This window comes from Coenobita brevimanus, unplaced genomic scaffold (genome assembly GCF_032717465.1).
Source record: "Coenobita brevimanus isolate Jiangsu-jjx unplaced genomic scaffold, ASM3271746v2 jjx.HiC_scaffold_2822, whole genome shotgun sequence".
In the NCBI taxonomy this organism is placed as follows: domain Eukaryota; kingdom Metazoa; phylum Arthropoda; class Malacostraca; order Decapoda; family Coenobitidae; genus Coenobita; species Coenobita brevimanus.
In genome coordinates, this window is record NW_027643788.1 from 31,154 (window position 1) to 53,519 (window position 22,366).

Genomic DNA, 22,366 nt, shown 5'->3' on the forward strand with positions numbered 1-22,366 from the left:
TAGTAGTAGTAGTAGTAGTAGTAGTAGTAGTAGTAGTAGTAGTAGTAGTAGTAGTAGTAGTAGTAGTAGTAGTGGTCATAATAGCTACAGTTACAGCAGCAGGATTGATGGTAGTGTTTGTAATAGTAATAGTAGTGAGAGTAATATTTAGAACCATATAATAATAGTAATAATAATAATAATAATAATAATAATAATGATAATAATAATAATAATAATAATGATAATAATAATAATAATAATACTGTACATATTGAATTTGGTAGTGTGCAGGGGTGACTATCCTAAACATCAGACAGCCAGGCAATAATAAAACATGGAGTGATCGATGGCTGTGATTTTCCCTTTAAAGGTGAGTGTTCCATTTAGGGGAGGGGAGGGGAAGAACAGGGATGGGAGGACCCAGCCCTACACTACCCTACCCAGCCCTACCCTACCCAGTCCACCACCACCCAGCCCTATCTTACCCTGCCATAACCTATCCTACCCTCCCAAACGCAACTCGACCCATCCCTACCCCATACTGCCAAAACCAACCCAACCTTACCCCACCCTGTCAAGACCGACACAATCCTACCCCACCCTGCCAAAACCAACCCAGTCCTACTCCACCCTGCCAAACCCGACCAATCCTTTCCCACCCTGCCAAAAACCGACCCAATCTTACCCCACCCTGCCAAAACCGACCCCATCCTACTTCACCCGGCCAAAACCGACCCAATCCTACCCTACCCTGCCATAACCGACCCATCCCTACCCTACTCTGCCAAAACCAACCCAATTCTACCCCACCTTGCCAAATGCGACCCAATCCTTGCCCACCCTGCCAAAACCGACCCACACCTACCCTACCCTGTCGAAACCGACCCAATTCTATATCACCCTTCCAAAACCGACCCAATCCTACCCCACCCTGCCAAAACCGATCCAATCCTACCCCACTCTACCAAAACCGAGCAAACCCTACCCCACCCTACCAAAACCAACTCAATTCTACTCCACTCTGCCAAAACTGACCTAATCATACCCCACCCTGCCAAAACCGACCCAATCCTGCCCCACCCTGCCAAAACCAACCGAAACCTAACCAATACTCTGCCAAAACCGACCCAACCCTTCCCCACCCTGACAAAACCGACCCATACCTATCCCACCCAGCCAAAACTGAGCCATTCCTACCCCACCCTGCCAACTCTGACCCAATCCTACCCCAGCCTGCCAAAACCGACCCATCTCTACCCCACCCTGCCAAGACCGACCCATCCCTACCCCACCCTGCCAAGACCGACCCATCCCTACCCCCACCCTGCCAAAACCGACCCAATCCTACCCCACCCTGCAAAAACCATCCAAGTCCTACCCCACCCTGCCAAAACTATCCCAGTCCTACCTCACCCTGCCAAAACCGACCCATCCCTACCCCACCCTGCCAAGACCGACCCATCCCTACCCCACCCTGGCATAACCGACCCAACCCTACCCCACCCTGGCATAACCGACCCAACCCTACCCTGCCCTAACCAAACCAATCTTATCTAACTCATATTTCACTCTAACACTTTCTTCAGTTTTCTTCATTCTTTCTCCAGACGATTTTCTTCAGCTCTGGAGAGGAATTTTGAATTTGAGGGGTTAGATACAGCCAGCATCAACCCCTTCTCTGTCAGGGGATCTCCTAAGTTGAATAAAATCGTGCGGTCAGCTAGGACAAAGTAAATAAATCGTTCTTGGTCTGAAGGGTTAAATGATTCTGTCCCGTCATCCTAAGAGGGTTTTCTGAAGCTGTAGGATATCGTCAGAAGCTAGCAAAGTGTAAAAGTGACATCCGCAGACCGGGAGCTCCGCGTCCAGCGCTCCGCAGTTCAAGTCCCAGAGGTGGACAGATGTTTTGACGTGTAGACGTTACCAGGGCGTAGCTTGGTGGCCTACCCTTAAATATTCTGGACTAATGGTGGTCTAGCCTCGTGCACCTGCGCTCCACCACATAAAAAAAAAAATAAATAAAAAGGAAAGCCAAGGGTCATGAATGAACTAAAGGACTGAACTAAGCGGGGAAGAACAAAAATCGTAGAGAAGATCGCCCCAAATCTGATGAGACAGTGTAGTATAACTGAGTGAAATAGGCGTTGGATATGACGGAACTATTATGATTTGTAATTATAATATGGAGTCCTAACACCCTGTCCAAACCGACCCAATCCTACCTCACCCTGCAAAAACCGACCCAATCCTACCCCACCCTGCCAAAACCGACCCAATCAAACCCCACTCTGCCAAAACCGACCCAATCCTACCCCATCCTGCCATATCCGACCCAATCCTACCCCACCCTGCCAAAACCGACCCAACCCTACCCCACCATGCCAAAACCGACCCAACCTTACCCCACCCTGCCCAAAAAAAACTCAATCCTACCCCACCCGGCCAAAACCGACCCAACGCTACCCCACCCTGCCAAAACCGAACCATTCCTACCACACCCTGCCATAACCGACCCAGTCCTACCCCACCCTGCCAAAACCGGCCCAATCCTACGCCGTCCTGCCAAAACTAACCCAACCTTACCCCACCCGGCCATAACCGACCCAACGCTACCCCACCCTGCCACAACCGTCCCATCCCTACCCTACCTTAACCAAACCAGTCTTATCTAACTCATTGTCCACATTAACACTTTTTTCCATTTTCATCTTTCTTCCTCCAGACGATTTTCTTCAACTCTGGAGAGAAATTTCGTACTGGAGGGGTTAGATAGAGTCACCATCAACCCCTTCACTACGAGGGGATCTCCTAAGCTGAATAAAATCGTCCGGTTACCTAGAACAAAGTAACTAAGTCATTCTCTGTCTGAAGGGGTTATTGTGTCTGTCCCATCATCCCGAGAGGGTTTCTTTAAGCTCCAGGAAATCGTCTAAAGGTAGCAAAGTGTAAACATGACGTCAGCACTTGGTCTAGGCGCCACAGATCGAGTCCCGGAGGTGAACAAAGGTTTTTATATCATATAGACGTTTTATATTTTATATTTTGCAACTTTCAGAGGCATTTACTCAGCTTTAGGAGTCTTATGGATAGGCTCAATCAAACGTATCGAACCTCCCATGTTAGAAAAAATAGCTTACAGAAATGCGTCCTCGTACTGAAGGGGCGGAATGGACAGATCGAGTGACTAAGATATTGAATTATGTATATGACTGGTTTTGTTGTTATTTCTATTATTATTATTATTATTATTATTATTATTTCAGGCAAATGTCCCAGGCTTCTAGACTGGCTGACTAGCGAATATTATTAAGTCTCCCGTGGCTCCGTGCTCCTTCCACTCAAGAGCCTGCACTTCACGCATTCCACGCACAAGATGGAGCCACCGCTGCATTCCTGCGAAGACGAGAGGTCAAGAGGACGACACTTGCTTTTTGTTTGTTTGTTTACTGTAATTGCTTAAAGTTGTGATCCCTCCAACTTGAATGCTCAGTTGTAACTTTAGATAACTAGAATACGATGCTAGTCACGAAGAAGGGCTATGAAAAGATACAGAGCTCGTAGTATTGGCTGGATGAATCACTCTTGCGTGATAATCAAAGACGGTGAATAAAACCCACACTTGTAGACGAAGAATATAATTACCAAACAGTTTCGGTGGACACTGCCACCATCTTCAGTGGTCAAGATAGTGAGAGGGAGTGACATACTGGGTATACAAGGGTTCCTTTTTATGCGTGTGTGTGTGTGTGTGAAAGGGTGGGGTAAAGGTGAGGTGGGGTGGGGTAGATTGTAAGCGGGGATTAACCCAAGGGCGATTTTGGGGGGGACATTACCGGACAGGTCAGGTGTAATTCCTATCTGACCTTACCTGTGTCGTAGCAGGAAGAGACATGTCCCTTCCTGCTACGACACAGGTAAGGTCAGATAGGAATTACACCTGACTTGTCCGGTAATGTCCCCCCCAAAATCGCCCTTGGGTTAATCCCCGCTTACAATCTACCCCACCCCACCTCACCTTTACCCCACCGTTTCACACACACACATTTCATTCATTGCCAGACGCCATGTATCCCAACCGGGGTGGCCAAGGGCTTAGAGTTAATTGTTTTACAGGGAGGGGCACTAATCCTCCACCAACCCCACCTGACACGTAGGGATGCCAACAGCATCTGGTGTTCCCAGGCGGTCACCCATCCAAGTACTAACCAGACCCGACGTTGCTTAACTTCGCTGATCGGACGGGAAGCGGTGTACTCAACGTACACACACGCATAAAAAGAAACCCTTGTATACCCAGTATGTCACTCCCTCTCACTATCTTGACCACTGAAGATGGTGGCAGTGTCCACCGAAACTGTTTGGTAATTATATTCTTCGTCTACAAGTGTTGGTTTTATTCACCGGCTCGTAGTATTTTTTTCTTTTAACTAAGATACATGAAATAAGCTGCAAAAATACGAAAATACGAGCTTACTTAATGTAAATGAATTATAGTACGTTCAAGATGGAGGGAAGGCATTTTGTATTTTGTTTGTGATGTTATAGTGTCTCTCAGGATCCTAGGATCCTCTCTCGGCTGAACCAAATTGTCTGGCGTCAGCTGGAACATGATGCTAGAGTTATGTCGGTCGTGAGTGGGTTAATGGTGACGGTATTGACACTGTCAGGCTCCTATGACTCACTCAGTCGAATAAAATCGTCTGAGTCAGCTGAAATGGGGTACTAGAGTTGTCCCAAGCACCAGAGGGTTAAGAATCTTAACCCTCTGGTGCTTGGGACAACTCTAGTATTCCATTCCAGCTGACAGACGATTTTGTTCGGCTGAGTGAGTCATAGGAGCCTGACAGTTACTACACTGTCACCATTAACCCCCACATGACCGGCATAACTCTGGTATATCATGTTCCAGCTGACGCCAGACAATTTGGTTCAGCCGAGTGGGTCTGGGGCCTGGGGGGCACTAAATGAATATATCCAAAAAATATTAAAGGGGGGGCTATATCAATTTTGCCACAGGAGGTATACCAAAATTGGACTTTTTAATAAAACCCCCTCCTCTCTCACTCCCTGTGTTTTGTATATGTCCCTCTCTGTCGTGTGTCTGCTGTCTGCCTGTGGTGTGTCTGTCCCACCCTCTGTGTGTGTGTATGTGGTGTGTCTACTGTGTGAAGGTTGCTGTGTACGTGTCTTGTGTGTGTGGTGTGTCTACTGTGTGAAGGTGGCTGTGTACGTGTCTTGTGTGCGTGTATGTATGTAGTAGTGTGTGTAAGTGTCTTTGTGTGTGTGAGCTGAATGTAAGTATGGGGCCTTGTGGTTTTAAGGAAAGCCTGCTACGCAAACTTCCCTCAGCCACATTTAAAGAAACCTCTATCACACCGGGACTTGAACCCGGGTCCTCCTGATCAACAGGCCAGCACCATGCTGACCATGCTACCGCGGCCCCGTAAGTGTAGCGGCTAAAACTTCTACTGTATTTTATTTCTTTACATGTTACAAAAAATGAGAAATTGAACAACATGCACAGACTAAACTAAATTGTCATGTACCTATTAATGTCGCTTCAGGAGGAGATATCTCGAAATTTCCTGAGCTACTTGGAATACCTAAGCCTGCAGTTTAATGCTAATCATGAACAAGTGCTATGGAAAGAATATAGAGCAGTTGCTACTTATATAAAGGAAGAAAGTAAAAACTGGAACTTAACTGCTAACCAACGGCAGGACTTAAACGATTAACCATATATTACATAAACTTAACACACTGAGTGACACAGAAACTAAACATATGATACAAATTCTTTAATGAAACTTATAATGAGAGTACAAATGACAAAATATACACTGCACAGGAAGACAGAACAGTACTCAGTGGTCATACTCTGAGAATGAAAACCTATCTGTTGTACCGATTTATAAACGGAAGAGATGAATCGCTAAATTTGATCCACAGTAAAAAATAATAATAATACTAATGAATACATAAAACAATAAAGACAAACCATATAGACTACATGTCCACCCTAAACTGACAAAAACCTGGCATCTCTCCACCTTGAATGCTGACCTGTTTCTAAAGACTGGATTATCATGCAAATCACAATGAAGATCTATGGGGAGGATGCAAAACCATAATACTGTCTTATTCTGCCACTTAGATACAGGAACTAAGCAGCAGAAGGACTAAAATTTGTCAAGGTGAGCCAGCTACAATGACACAGAGGAAGTCTGAGATTATATAATGTGTAATCATGAACTGATTGCATCATTCAGTAAAGATTACAAAAGGAAAAGCTATCAAATCTGAAAGTGTAAGTACTATACAAGATATGATTAACCTTGTACATCCATATTCTGAGATATGCTTCCTATATCATAGCCTACACACAAATTCATCCCCCTCAACAGTAGTGGTATATTCCTGCTGTCTCCTGACTTCCAATCAACTTATGAAACCTCTCTCCTAATTCTAGAAGGTATGTTAAGAGAAAGTGTGAATATTGATGAGATACAGTTTGGGTTTATGTCAGGCAAAGGGACCACAGATGCCATATTCATTGTTCGACAGTTTCAGGAAAAAATATATAGGAAAGAAAAGGGAATTGTACTTTGTTTTTGTTGATTTGGAGAAGACCTTTGATAGAGTCCCTAGAGAGGTGGTGAAGTGGGCAGTGAGAAAGCTTGGGATCAAGGAGTGGCTGGTTAGGGTGGTTATGGCCATTTATGTGGGTGCTTACACCCAGGTAAGTGTGAATGGAAATTTGAGTGACAAGTTTTCCAAGAATGCTGGTGTGCACCAGAGGTCAATTTTGAGCCCCTTGTTGTTTATCATGGTACTTGAAACCCTCTCATGTGACTTCAGAAATGGACTCCCGTGGGAGATGATGTACAGTATGCTAATGATCTGGTGTTGATTACAGAGAATGAAAGGAAGGCGGAGGAAAGATTTGGGAAGTGCAGAGATGGTATGAAACACAAGGGCTCAAAGTAAATGCAGATATTACTAAAGTGATGGTGTATAGGGCTGGTGGCAGTACTGTCAAAGAAGAGGGAGAGTGGCCATGTGAGATCTGCCACAAGGGCGTGGAAAGTAAGTCCATCTTGTGCAGTCTGTGATAAGTGAGTGCATAAGATATGTAGTGGTACTAGAGGTAGACTGCAAGATAATGCTGATTTCATGTGTGCCGTATGTCGGGGAGAGCAGGTGAAGATTGTCAGGCATGGAAGGACTGACCTTGTTGGCGAGTCTCTCGAGTATGTGGAAGAGTTTTGTTATTTGGAAGACATGTTATGTGCTGGAGGTGTGGCTGAAGCTAGCTCTGTGGCTAGAGTGAGGAGTTGTTGGAAGAAATTCAGTGAGCTGTTGCCTCTCCTGACACTGAGAGAGCTTTCCCTCTGTGCTAAGGACCTCTGTATGTGTCATGTGCCAGGAGTGCAATACTGTATGGTAGTGACACTTGGGCAGCAAAGGAAGAGGATATTTGCAGGCTTAAACATACAGAAATGACAATGAGTGGGTAGATGTGCAGTGCGTCCTTGAACGCGAGGCCTTGGGGGGCTAGGTTTATGACTGAAGAGTTGAGAGCAAGGATGGGACTGGAGTGTGTTGTTGTGATGAGAAGGTGCTGACTGAGATTGTCTGGACATGTGGAAAGGATAGGAGCTGACAACTGGGCGCAGAAAGGGATGTGTAAACGTTGGGGGTAGGGTTGCGAGAGGCAGACCAAAGAAGAGCTGGGATGAGGTCAAAGAGTGTGACCTCAGGGATAGGGGACTGCATAGGGAAGTTGCCAAAGATCTAGCAGCATGGATATCACTAGCACTCAGAAATTTTATGCTATCCTTAACCATGCTATACCTAGATCTAGGTTTGGCTGCAATTATTTGGAGAGGGAACAAAATGATGAAAATTCCAAACCTGAACACCCTCCCGTTTTGTGCCCATTTTGGGCCTGTCTGAACCTGAATCCCTGGGTTACCCACAGCACATCCTACCAACTCAGTTGCCTGGCCAAAGCTACAATTCCCTACATCGTCATCTGGAAAAGTTTGGAAGGAATGAGAGAGTGTTTTTGATTGGTGATATGAATGGTAAAGTTGGGAATGCGAAGGTGGATGGAATAGTTGGTGAGTGGGGTGTGCCTGCTGAGATAGATGAGAATGGGAGTGCGTTAGTGGACATTTGTGCTGGGAGGGGGTTGGTGGTAGCCAATACCCTCTTCAGGCATAAAATGATCCACAGGTATACATGGCGAGTGATGAGAAGGGTGGGTGGTGAACTGAATGAAAGGAAGGCAATGATTGATTATGTGTGTGTGGATGAAAGGATGCGAAGATGTGTAATGGATGCAAGAGTTTATAGAGGCTGGGGGAGTGGACTCTCTGACCACTACTTGGTGGTGGCCAGAATCAAGGTCCAGTTAGAATGGAGAAATAGAAGAAGGGAAAGACGAGAGGAAGGAGTAGTTGCAAGGAGAGTGGAAAGGTTACAAGAGGATGAGAAAAAGGCAGAGTATAAGAGAGATGTGGAGGAACGATTGGGCAAATATGAATTGGAGCAGATGGGAGACGTGGAAGGTGTATGTAGCATATTTACAGAAGAAATATGTGCAGCATGTGATGTGGTGTGTGGAAGGAAGAGACGAAGGGGGGGTGCAAGGAACAGCGTGGTGGACTGAAGAGGTGAAACAGGCTGTGGCACAAAAGAAGAAAGCATACAATGAATGGATGAGAAATAGGGGCGTGGAAGAAGTTGAGAGACGGAAGAAAGAGTTATATGTAGAAAGAAAGAGAGAGGTGAAAAGATTAGTAAGAGAGAGTAAGAAGAGAGTGGATGAGGAATTTGGAAGGAATTTGAGTGTAAAGTGGAGGGACTGTAAGAAAATGTTCTGGAAAGAGATGAAAAGAGTAAGACAGGGTGGAAGTGAAGTTAGCAGGGGAGTGAAAGATAAAAATGGTAGATTACTAGTGGAGAAGGGAGAAAAAGTGAGCAGATGGAGAGAACACTTTAAGGAATTGTTGAACGTAGAGGATGGAAGTAATGCGAGTATAAGTGGCTGGGGAATGGCTGGGAGAAGGAGGGAGGTGAGAAGACAGGAAGAAATCAGTAGGATAGAAGTTGTGGAAGCAATGAAGAAAGTTAAATCTGGGAAAGCCCCAGGAATTGATGAAGTGTGTGGTGAAATGCTGAAGCATGGGGGAGAGATAGTAGTAGAATGGATGTGGAAGATGTGCAGATTGGCCTGGGAGGAAGGTAGAGTCCCAGAGGATTGGAAGTCAGATATAATTATTCCCTTGTACAAAGGAAAAGGGGAAAAAGAAGTGTGTGGTAATCATAGGGGCATTTGTCTTCTTAGTATAATAGGAAAAGTGTATGGTAGGATACTTATTGACAGAGTTAGAGAAAGAACAGAGAAATTAGTTGGAGAAGAACAGGGAGGCTTTAGGAAGGGAAGAGGTTGTGTAGATCAGATATTCATTCTTAGATCTTTAGTGGAAAAGTTTCTAGAGAAGGGAAAGAAGTTGTATGCGGCTTTCATGGATTTGGAGAAAGCATATGACAGGGTGGATAGACAAGGATTGTGGGCAGTGTTAAGAATATATGGAGTAGATGGGATGTTGTTGAATGCTGTGAAGAGTATGTACGATGGTGCTAAAGCTGCAGTGCGTGTGGATGGCGAACTAAGTGAATTCTTCTCTTTGAAAGTTGGGTTGAAACAGGGATGTGTCATGTCTCCGTGGTTATTCAATCTGTACATGGATGGGGTAATAAAAGAGGTACAAGGTAGGGTAGTGGATGTTGGAGTGGCCCTGGTGAGAGAGGATAGTGTTTGGAAACTCCCTGTACTGTTGTTTGCAGATGATACTGTGTTGTTGAGTGAAGACGAAGGGGAGCTGCAAGGCTTGGTGGATGAGTTTGGGAGAGTGTGTAAGAAACGGAATCTGAAGGTGAAGGTAGGGAAGAGTAAAGTGATGGTCTCTGAGAGAGGTGAAGTCAGTGAATGTACAGCGAGGTTGGACTGTGAGGAATTGGAAAATGTGAGTACGTTTAAGTACTTGGGTAGTGTAATGAGTAAGGATGGAGGTTTGGAGGGTGAAGTGCTTGAAAGGGTACAGCAGGGAAGAAAGGTTGCTGGTTCTTTGAAAGCAGTGATAAGAAACAGGGAAGTGAGCATGGAAGTGAAAAAGTTACTACATGACAGTATTGTGATACCAACTCTAACGAATGCAAGTGAAGCTTGGACGTTGTTGGAAGGACACAAGTCAAGAGTGAGAGCAGTCGAAATGAGTTATTTAAGAGGAGCCTGTGGAGTCACATGGAGAGACAGGCTGACGAATGAGGATATAAAGGAGCGTTGTGGTGTGGATGTGGATGTGATAGGAAGCGTTAGGAGAACACACTGAGGTGGTTTGGCCATGTGGAGAGGATGGAGGGTGAAAGACTGACGAAGAGAATGTATGTGAGTGAGGTGGAGGGGGGAAGAGGGAGGGGGAGGCCGAGGATGAGATGGAGGGATGGGGTGGAGAGGTATATGAGAGAGGGGGTGTGAGTTGGGAGCAGGGCAGTGAAATGGCAGGGGACAGGGCGACTTGGAGGCGATTTGTTTGTGGCCACCCCAAACGGGATTGAGGCGTCTGGCAATAGATAGAGATAGATAGAAGATTAAATAACTAAAGCTAACACTGATTTGAACTAATACACATCTGGTCCACAGGTCTTGCTGGAGTCTGCTGCCTTGACGCTGCTTCCTTGCCACTCTTGTCATACCCTGCTGAAGTTTGGTCTGCCCTGCCGTGAGAAGCCTGACGGTGGTGTGGTGTCTTCCCCTACTCTGAGATGCCTGGTGGTGGTGGTGGTGGTGGCGGCGGCGGCGGCGGCGGCAGGGTGTCGTGTCTTCCCCAGCCGTGAGATGACTTGCTGCTGCTGCTGGTGATCTGCCCTGACCTGCCGAGAGAAGCCTGGTGGTGATGGTGTGATCTGCCTTGCAAGTCGGGTCGCTCCCCTCCAGGATGTTCTGTGGACAAATGTTACTTTTGAATGCATATTTTATATTGCTGTCTCTGTTAATGTATTCTATACTGAAGTGTTAATAATGAAAACTTAAATTTTCTGTCTTGTTTCATTACCTTTTAAACTGTGGCTTTGACTTAATATAGGTGATAAGTATATTGCGCTCTGCAGTCTTGTGTGTTGTGGGGACGGCTTTTGTGATGAGCTAAGACATTCTGATCGCTTCACCAAATTACTGCTCAGTCGTGTGATCAGTGGACATAAAAGATTATACAATACAATGATATACAGCTAAGCATAAAAAAGGTTATGGGAATTCTCCACCATGCAATCAATGGACCTAAATTAAAGCCTATATTATAAAGCTAAGCCTGAAGAGGGTTGTGGGAAGTAGATAATGATGCAGGGTAGACACTGGTAATGTTCACTGAGCCGTGCCCGCAACACACAAGAACTGGGTGGCGTAATATATGGACCACCTTGTATAATGAGAGGCCGTCAGTGTGTGCTGACCCACAAACTTGCCATCAATGTCCCGTCATAACTATTACTGTGTCTTGTAGGAAGCACAAAGAAAACAGGCCACAGAATACCTCCTTGTCTCTCGTTCCTCCTACACAAACATACACGCCTTTCACTTTAACTTGACACAGAGTTTCATTTAAAGCATATGAGAATATCACGCAGATCAGTAGCAGAAACAGCCAATACTACAGCCCAACATCCTTTCCACGGCACTCATTCGTGACTACCATCATATTCTAGTGATAACTATCGCTACTACTCGGCAAACCGTATGGAAACTATAAGCTATCTGTCTATCCATCTATCTATAGCCAGACGACTTAATCCCGTAAGAGGTGGCCACAAACAAGTCGCCTCTATGCCACCCTGTCCCCCGTCATTATGCATCACTCCCCCTAATTCACATCCTCTCTCATATACATCCCAACTCCATCCTCCACTTATAAGTAATACATTAAAACAACCGTGATTTACTGTCGCACAAGCTGAGCCCTAATCTTACCCAACACAAACACGAAGGAGCTTTAAAGAACAGAAAACAATACCTTGATACCAGGAGACACTAAGACCACAAGTACTGACAGCCTACACCAAGAAACATAACTAATTTCAGTCAGATACCAAGTGAATATGAGAGGCACACAGTTCATCACTTCAGCTCAAGATCCGTCCCACCCTTGTAACCTTATGTTGCATCATCCTCTCCACAAAGAAACAAAATCGAACAACCGCCCAACACTACACAGATTATCTTTGCAACATGTCCCCTCCTCCACCCCGACTCCACACTTCCCAGACACATACATAAACTCACAAACACCCCAGCCAGCCAAAACTTTCTCTACCAAACACATACATAAACACACAGACACCCCAGCCAGCCAAAACTTTCTATACCAAACACATACATAAACACACAGACACCCTAGCCAGCCAAAACTTTCTATACCAAACACATACATAAACACACAGACACCCCGGCCAGCCAAAACTTTCTATACCAAACACATACATAAACACACAGACACCCTAGCCAGCCAAAACTTTCTATCAAACAGCATCCTTCATGTGCCACCACCAGCCATACATCCTTCAGACACTACCGAACCCAGAGACACGAGTACACCAACCTTCCCTGCTACAATACTAACACAAAATATAACACACATACAATCCTCTGTGATCATACTGCAAAGTGGCACCCCCACACCACAGCACACCCCTCACTTCCTGCACCACACCACCACAACACAGACAGTCCTTCAATATAACACTGGGTTCACATCCAGAGGAGCCTAAGATGTAACAAGAACAACAACAACAACTCAGGCCAAGTTAAAGTGAAACGAGTCTAGTTACGAAAGGAAAATTATTTCAAGTTATTTTGTAAGCGCTTCGGGTACACAAAGTTACAAGGCCACAGGGAACGGACTGCATACCGAGGGTGTAATACTACGGCGGCTTAGGGGGCTTTATACCACCTTTTCTTCAGTGATTTTTTGTTCAACCGAGCGAGCGTAGAGAGCAAGCAAGCGAGAACACTATATGACATGGTATAATAGGGTGGCAGAGAAATGCGCCAAGACTGCGTTGTCTAGGAAACTATTAAAGCCACAACGGATCTATGGACATCATTAGAAACCTAGTAAAAAAAATAATAGGAGTTACTTGAGGGACTTTTCTCAAAATTTACCGCGCCAGTTTTGATAAAAGGAAAATAAACGTACCAAACTGAGCACCAGAACCGAGTTATTTTAGTTTTTAAAACTACTGCTGATCTGTTCAGACAGCTGGAAAGCTTATGAAGAAGCAATTGATACTAAAGTTAAATAGACGCATGGTCAGTGTAGCGGGGTTTCGCCAATCCGCCCCCCCCCCGTAGGCCGTATGGCGTGAGTGGAAATACGTATATAAATGAAGCCAAGGCATAAATATATATTGTGTGAAAGATACTGTGGATGGCTTGGTGAAATTATGGAGCCAGCAAGCGTTACGTACGGCATGAAACAGAGTGTTGTGAAGGGGCAAACCTGAAGTCGGGAGGGGAGAATTACCGGTGTTTTAGGGCTGGAATTATTGTGATTCTGATAGTGTAAATGCGTATGGAATTGTATGAAATATACGTCAAACAAGCTGCGAGTTTCCGTGAACGAGTGTGGTGTGTGCTAAAAATAGCGTTGCCTCATACTCTCAGGGAGAAGCTGACTCACACACACACTACATAACTCCTCATCTTCAAATCCCTGGTCTAACTGGATCAACACCCCTGGAGGAAGTGAGTTCTGCAAATTTTGTTGATATATATAAAATAATCTATTACCATTACCTCTCCAACTTTCAGACAAATAACCATTTTCTCCTACAGATTACACATATGAAAGTAAATCTCCACAGCAGTAACTATAGAAGAGTTATGTTTATGTGTAGTAGGTTATAACAATAGGAAAACATCCATGGAAGATGTAACAGTCTGTACAGATAGGGGGAAAAAAAGTCGGTAGCATAGTCTTCAGGCAGGTGTGCAAGGAAAAAACTGTGTGTGTAAAAGTTGGTAGCGATCGGAAGAGTAACCTCACTTTGTCGGCCAATTACTCGAAAACTATTAGACTTATCGATTTCCTGTTACAACCATCATCAATACCACTGAATTCTACGTAAGATCAATACCAGAATGTAAGCCTTTGGTAGCGTTTTGGGGGGTAAAAGGCGAGAGAAATGTTTTTGTTCCTAGCGGTTGTTGTATGACAAGCGCTCGGAGTAATAACATCATTTTGTCGGCCAGTTACTCGAAAACTATTAGACTTATTGATTTCCTGTTACAACCATCATCAATACCACTAAATTCTACGTATAATCAACACCAGAATGTAAGCCTTTGGTAGCGTTTTGGGGGGTAAAAGGCGAGTTTTTTTTTTTTTTCCCCTCGCGTTTATCAGTGACAAGCGCTCGGAGTACTAACCTCACTTTGTCGGCCAATTACTCGAAAACTATTAGACTTATCGATTTTCTGTAACAACCATGATCTATACCATTAAATTCTACGTATGATCAATACCAAAATGTAAGCATTATGTTACGTTTTGTGCGAGAAAAGGCGGTGGAAATGTCTGTCTCTTCGCGGCTGTTACCATTGATTAACGCTCGTAGTAATACTCTCACTTTGTCGGCCAATTACTCGAAAACTATTGGACGTATCGATTTCACGTTTGAACCATGATAAAGAGCAGTAAATTCTACGTATGTACAATACATAACTATGTAATATTTATGATAAGAATTCGTTGTTACGTAGGCGGGAACATTGCGTACGCCGTGCGCGCATCACGAAAGTCAATCACGGACGGAGTGCCTAGTACTTTCTTTCGATTTACTCGAGAACTATGAGGCGTATGGGGTTCTTCTTTGAGATGGGGAAAGCTGGTGAATTTGGGCATATTACTATGTAATAAAAACATAAGGTGTCTGGGAAAATTTAGCTATCAGAGGTCAGTGAATTTTTTCCGAAAATGGCTTTCAGTTTTTGGCCATTTTCTCGAAAAGTATACATCATATCTCAACCGGATTTGTTTCGTTAGAAAGCTGATGAAATTCTCTATAAAAACTTGTTAGATCATTTTCCTGTATGATGGAAAACATTCAAACGGCGATGTTGGGAAGTGAAAACAGTTTACTCGACCATGCTTCCAGGGCTAATAACTTTTTTTGCTGGTGTTTTCCTGTGTTTTGGTCCTGTTTATCAGATAGAACAAACATCGATGCCTACCTTGAGAAAGGTTTCATGGGAATACATGGATTTTTGGGTGGCGAAAATAAGGCAAGAATGTGTTTCATTCGCTCAAATTTGCCGCGCGCGCGCTCCCCGGCCGGGCGGCTTCGTCGTATAAAATCGTGAGCCAGAAAACTTACTGAAACTTATCGTGTGCGAGAGGGTTAACATCAAGCGAGATGGATGGATGGATGGACGGATGGGTGGATGTGGAATCGTGGATGCTTGGACCGATGGTAGAGTTCCTGCTGTTTCGTCCTTCCACCTGCCGACAAAAATCATCATCAATATCATCATCATCATCATCATCGTCATCATCATAGCTGTCGTCGTCATAATCATCATCATCATTATTTACACCGTCATTCTCATTATCATTACCATTCTCATCATCATCATCATTATCATATTATCATCATCACCTACCTATCTATCTACTGTATTTATCTATATCTGTTTATCTATAGCCAGACACCTTAATCCCGTAAGGGGTGACCACAAGCAAATCGCCTTCATGATGTACTGTCCTCTACCATTTAGCTCAAGTATCCCAGTCATATGTTTCTACTCTTTCCCTCCATCTCATCGTCGGTCTCCCCATCCCCCTCTATCCTTCCAGCTAACTCATGTGCACTCTTCTAGTCATTCTCTTATTCACCATCCTCTCCACATGGCCAAACCATCTCGAAGTGTTTCTCTTAACGCTTTCAGTCTCATCCACATCAGCATCACAACGCTCCTTCATCTGCCCATTTGTCTGTCTGTCTCTCTATGAAACTCCACATGCTCCTCTCAAGTAGCTCATTTCCACCGCTGTCACTCTTGACTTGTGTCCTTCCAGCAAGATCCAAGCTTCACTTCCATACTTTAAAGTGGGAATCACAGCATGCAGTGCCCTTTTTTTTCATACTTTCATCCTCAGTTCCCTCTTCCTAATCACTGCTTTTTAGAGAACAAGCAACTCTCCTTCCCTGATTTATCATTTCTGTCACTTCATCCTCTAATCTTCCATCCTTATTCATCACATTACATAAATACTTAAATGCACTCATATTCTTCCATTTCCTGGCTATGCAGCCTCACTGTGCATTCTGTAACCTCATACGTTGAGATGTTAAAGCATCACCACCATCAGCATCAACATCATTATCACCATCAGTATCATCACCATCAGCCTGTGACACACCACTGCATGATAAGGACCCTCTCACCTTTCTCCACTCTGATCCATTGATTGTTAGCCTGTTCCGTTATTGCTCGGTAGATCTGCATCATATGATCTCTCCATCTTGTTCTCTGTGCACCTTTTCTTCTCACTCCATCTGTGGCTTGCCATTCAGTTACGCTCGCTGTCCTTCTGTTGTCTCTTCTGTGAAAGACGTGACCTGAGGTGTGTGTGTGGAGTTACCTGGAAACAAGCTCAGAATTACTAGATGCGCGAGGTTCAGGCACCTTAGGTTAATCTCCTTGGTGTGGTGTGGTGTGGTGTGGTGTGGTGGGGGGGGGGTTGTGTGGTGTGGTGTGGGGAGGGTTGTGTGTGAGGTGTGATGTGGTGTGTGAGGGTGGTTATGTGGTGTGGTGTGGGAGGGTAATTTTGTGTGGTGTGGTGTGGAAGGAGGATTTTTTGTGGTTTGGTGTGGTGTGGGAGGGTGGTTTTGTGTGGTGTAGTGTGGTGTCGTGTGGGAGGGTGGTTATGTGTGGTGTGGTGTGGGAGGAGGATTTTATTGTGGTGTGGTGTGGTGTGGGAGGGTAATTTGTGTGGTGTGATGTGGTGTGCTGTGGTGTGGGAGGAGGATTTTTTGTGGTGTGGTGTGGGAGTGTGATTTCGTGTCGTGTAGTGTGAGAGATTGGTATAGTGTGGTGTGATACGGTGTGGGAGGGTGGTGTGGTGTGAGAGGGTGATGGTGTGTGACAATGTGTGGGGCTGGTAGAACGTAACTTGGCTTCACTATAATCTCTAAAGCCTATATGAGTACAACACCTCTCATCCGAATATGGTTAGTGAGATGCAGACGGGCAGAGCCGGTCCTAGAGCTACTGTGATAAAATGTAGAAAATCATGTGTTGTATCCTTAAAATTAAAAAGAATATGTGAGGTTAATTCTTCCCTTCAAATAAAGACCAAAGTATATGTATTACGTCACTCATATTCATCCACTTTCTAACGATACATTAAGAGACGGTGATCAGTGACTTATGGAACCCTGTAATGTGGTCTATGGGATGTAATAATTTTTTCAGAATATTGCGTAAGTGTCTCGTAATTGTACAGGTAAAAGGTCCTATGTTCTTGGAATAATATTTACCCTTGAAATAAAACTATGAATGTGTGGAAATAATTCTGCCATTTGAATAACTATGGTATCATCAACCAAGATATACATACACGAACAGAAGCAAGCACACACACACACACACACACACACACACACACACACACACACACACACACACACACAGTCACCAAAACACGAAGTTAAATAGAAAGGAAAGGGAGAGGGGACTCAGCCAATGACTTGAAGATCGTCGTCGTCATCATCGTCGTCGTCATCATCGTCGTCGTCGTCATCGTCGTCTTCGTTGTCGTAATCATCACCATCATCATCGTCAGCAGCAGCAGCATGTCATCACCATCCCAACACTGTTAAAAATGTAGTACAGAAGTTATATCAATATCATCACCATTATCATCAAATACATCACTATCATATAACCATATTCTAGAGTTTGCATCAACATCATCAGCAGCAACATCCGTCTTCATCATCATCATCATCATCAGCCTGTGACACACCACTGCAGGATAAGGACCCCTCTCACTTGTCTCCACTCCGATCCTTTGGTTGTTAGCATGTTGCGTCCCACCTCGGTGGATCTGCGAGTATCATCTCTATCTTGTTCTCTGTGTGCCTCATCCTCTCACTCCATCTCTGGTCTGCCATTTAGTTACGCCAGCTGTCCATGTGTTACCTGTTCTGTGGAAGACGTGACCTAAGGACTGCGTGTGGACTGACCTGTAAACAAGAGGACAAATATACGTGTGTTGCAGAATTATTACTATACCCTGTTCACTCTAACTTGGCGTAAAATTGCATTGTCTTTCTTAAATTTTGCGTTGTGACAAGGGGTTAACACTAGAATGGTGCTAGTCACGAAGAAGTGGTATGGAAATGATGTAGAGCTGTAAGTTTAATTCTTTCACTGAACTACCGGAAATAAGCTGCAAAAAAACGAGTATCTCGGCCTTGGTAAAATGAAGGAACACACCACAATATACGCGTACGTGTATATGTGTGTGTGTGTGTGTGTGTGTGTGTGTGTGTGTGTGTGTGTGTGTGTGTGTGTGTGTGTGTGTGTGTGTGTGCGGTGCGAGGTGCCTGTGTGTTACCATGGTAACCTCCCGACACCATCACAGTTACATACACACATTTCCCCACCAGCAAGTTCCATTAGAGAGTACTGTGTGTGTGTGTGTGTGTGTGTGTGTGTGTGTGTGTGTGTGTGTGTGTGTGTGTGTGTGTGTGTGTGTGTGTGTGTGTGTGTGGGCTTCAGGACAAAATAACTTACATACAATATTTTTTTTCCATCACATTGTCCCTCTGAAATCTGAATCGCACTTATCAGTTTACATTCAGGTCCCAAACTGTACTGTTGGGTGGACAGGGACAAGGGGGCAGGCAAACCTAGTCCACCAGTCTGATCGGCACGAGAATCAACAGGACGACACTCACACTGCTATTTCACTGGTGCTGAGACACCAACATTGAGGCGGTACAAGGCAGAGTTGCCGTGAATTGCACACTGGTTGTGACGTCATTATTGCACACGGTCTCGTTTAGTAACCAGGATGACAGAGGATGTATTGTTGGTATAACTACCATAAAATTTGGTATACTGTGAATACTGGAAGAGAGGGTAATATATTATTAATGATGTCAGACCTATTATGATTCAAGTGTAAGGACGTTAAATGATTAAGAGAGTTAATAAGTCAGCAAATGTTGATTAATAACAAGACAGGAGACAAGTAAGTTTATCCACATCCAAGTTTTCTAGTATATCAAGAGTACACGATTTACAACAATGTTTCGGTATTTCTTTAATATTACAAAGTAAGTGTGCACTGCTAATGGTTGGCACGAGTCTTGTAAATAATATATATATTTTTTTAATTATATAGCCGGGTGCGTAGAGGTAGACTGTTCAACGACGTATTCTCCCTTGTTTTAAATGACAGTATAATAGACAAACGCTACATATTCGTTGGTTTAATCATGACAAAATTCCTCGTATTCCTACAAAATAACGTGAACAATTAGTGGAAAAAAATTCCACACTAGTGTGGAATGACGTCCGCCTGCCCACATCCATGCTCGTCGTTCATTTGTTTTTCCACATTAGCAGACGATTTTCCACAAAACGGCAGCACTGGACTACAAGGCCTCCTTATCTCCCTCACACTAACATCCCCCTTGTCTCATCAGAATTACGTCTAGTAGCCTTATAGATATTATTTCTTTGGGCCATGATACTTCCTGGCTGCCAGTGCGATATCCTTGTGTCCTAATGTAGTCACCTTAATGGCTAAAAACAGCAAATATCCAACACTTACCTCAGGGGAATGATGCAACAGCAACACACACACACACCCTCGTCCTTCCACTGTCATACGGCCACTAGCAAAAGTAGCCAAGCAGCGACGCCTACCAAGACGAAAAACTTGTTCAGCTACTTTCACAACCACTAGATGGTTCCCGGGCCCTCTCATGGTAGGGGCAACTCTAGTATTTTATTCCAGGTACTGTTGGGCAATGACATTCAGCTGAGAGTGAGTCATACTACTATAAGAGTGTTAATGCTGTCTCTATTAACTCTCATGATCATACAGGTCTACCAGCCCTACCCAAAAATAAATTGTGTGTGTGTGTGTGTGTGTGTGTGTGTCTATGTGTTTTGTGTGTGTGGTGTGAGGTGCCTGTGTGTTACCATGGCAACCTCCCGATACCATCACAGTTACATACACACATTTCCTCACCATCAAGTTCCACTAGAGAGTAGTGTGTGTGTGTGTGTGTGTGTGTGTGTGTGTGTGTGTGTGTGTGTGTGTGTGTGTGTGTGTGTGTGTGTGTGAATGTGTTGTGTGGGGGGGGTGGGGGGTGGGGGTGAATGGTTTGATGTGGTTGCTGTGTGTGTGTGTGTGTGTGTGTGTGTGTGTGTGTGTGTGTGTGTGTGGTGTTGTCTATGTGTACCAGGTGACCCTGTGTGTGTGTCCGGCAGGGACACTGCGTGTGGATGCATTGTAGAGCTCATAGTGAACCTGTTTGAATGAAGGTTTGGGTATGCATATCAGTAAATGTGCATATATATGCGTGTGTGTGTGTGTGTGTGTGTGTGTGTGTGTGTGTGTGTGTGTGTGTGTGTGTGTGTGTGTGTCCATATGAGTATTCATAAATGTGTGTGCATCAGTGTGTGTACTCATCAGTGAGTGCATCAGTGTGTGTATGCATCAGCGTTTGTGTGCATCAGTGTGTGCATACATTGCCGTGTGCGTGTATCAGTGTCTGAATGCATCAATGCGTGCGTGCATCCATGTGTGTGCATCGGTGTATTTGTGCCAGCGTGTGTGCGTGCATCACTGTGTACGTGCAACAATGCCTGCATGAATCAGTATGTGTGTATTGAAACATATGTGGGTGCATCAATATATATGTACTACCATGTGCTTGCTTGCTTCCACGAGCATAAACTTTGTAAATATAGGTAAATTAAGTGCGCCTTCGTGCATTCCCTGTATGTATGTATGCATGCATGTATGTATGTATGAATGTATGCATGTATATATGTGTGTGTGCAGGTGTGTACATGTGTGCACGTGGGTGTGCGTCTCTGTATGTGTGTATTGTAGTGGTGCGTTTTTTTGAGCACATGCCTGTGTACGTGAATGCACATACAGCAGATTTATGACTACAGAACTTAGCTTATTTTTGCCAGCACGTTCTCACCCTAAAATACAAGCCTCAGTAGTCACTTTATATTCAGGTTCTGATCTGTACTGCTGCGTGGACGGAGACAAGGGAGAAACAAGCCATGTCCACCAGTCTGATAGGCACGAGAATCCACAGGACGATACTCACTTATTTCACTGGTGCTGAGACGCCAGGACTGAGATGCTGCACGGCCCCCTTCCCTCACACACTGCCCCCTTGTCTCATCAAACTGACGTGTATTACCTTTATTTTTTACTTGTCTTTGGCCTATGATACATCCTGGCTGTCAGCAAGATATCCTTGTGTCCTAATGTAATTACCTTAATGACTAAAAACAGCAAAATCTAACCCTTACCTCAGGAGACTGAGTCAACGCACCCTTACCTTCCCATCTCCTTTACTCACTGATACCTTCTTCGTCTCACCAAATACACTTGTTACCCATATTTTTTACATGTCTTTAGCTTATAACACTCCCTGGCTGCCACTAATATATCTTTGTGTCCCAGTTTAATCCTCTGAATAGTTAATAACAGCAAATTCCAACACGTACCCACAAGAAAGCGCCGACGTTCCCTCTCCCTCTCGTCGTCCGGCGGCCACTGACTGACAGAGGCAAGCAGCGAGTCCTACCAAGCTTAGAATCTTTGCTTAGCTACTCTTATAGCCAAAAGATGGTATGGTGACCCTCTCATGACAGGGATTACTCAAGTGTTCCATCCCAGCTAATCCTAGACGCTTTGATCCACCTGAGAGTAAAGCATAGGAAACAGAGAGTGATCGTACTGGCATAATTTACAATGTTATTATTGAAATATTCTCCCTTCCTTATATTGCTGAGGTCAGAAGGTTTTATTCAGCTGAGAGTGGGTTGTACGAGTCTTGTGTGTAAAAGAGAGCAGGTGTAAGGACGATAGCAATCAGAATCAGCAATAAAGTACTGTATCATTACTAAAAATTTATATGCATTAGATATCTGTTACGTATAGCACAAATTGAAGGTTCAGATAAAAGCAGAGATATAAATTTGTGCTTTCTCTCTCTCTCGTTTTATCTTTCTCTTGCCACACCCTCTCTTCGTGTCTTCCCTTTCGCTGCC

General features: G+C 44.4%; 1 pseudogene; it reads right to left on the reverse strand.

The window, feature by feature from the left end:
• Positions 1-4,139: 4,139 nt before the first annotated feature.
• LOC145390096 (5S ribosomal RNA) lies at positions 4,140-4,258 on the reverse strand (annotated as a pseudogene).
• Positions 4,259-22,366: the final 18,108 nt, after the last annotated feature.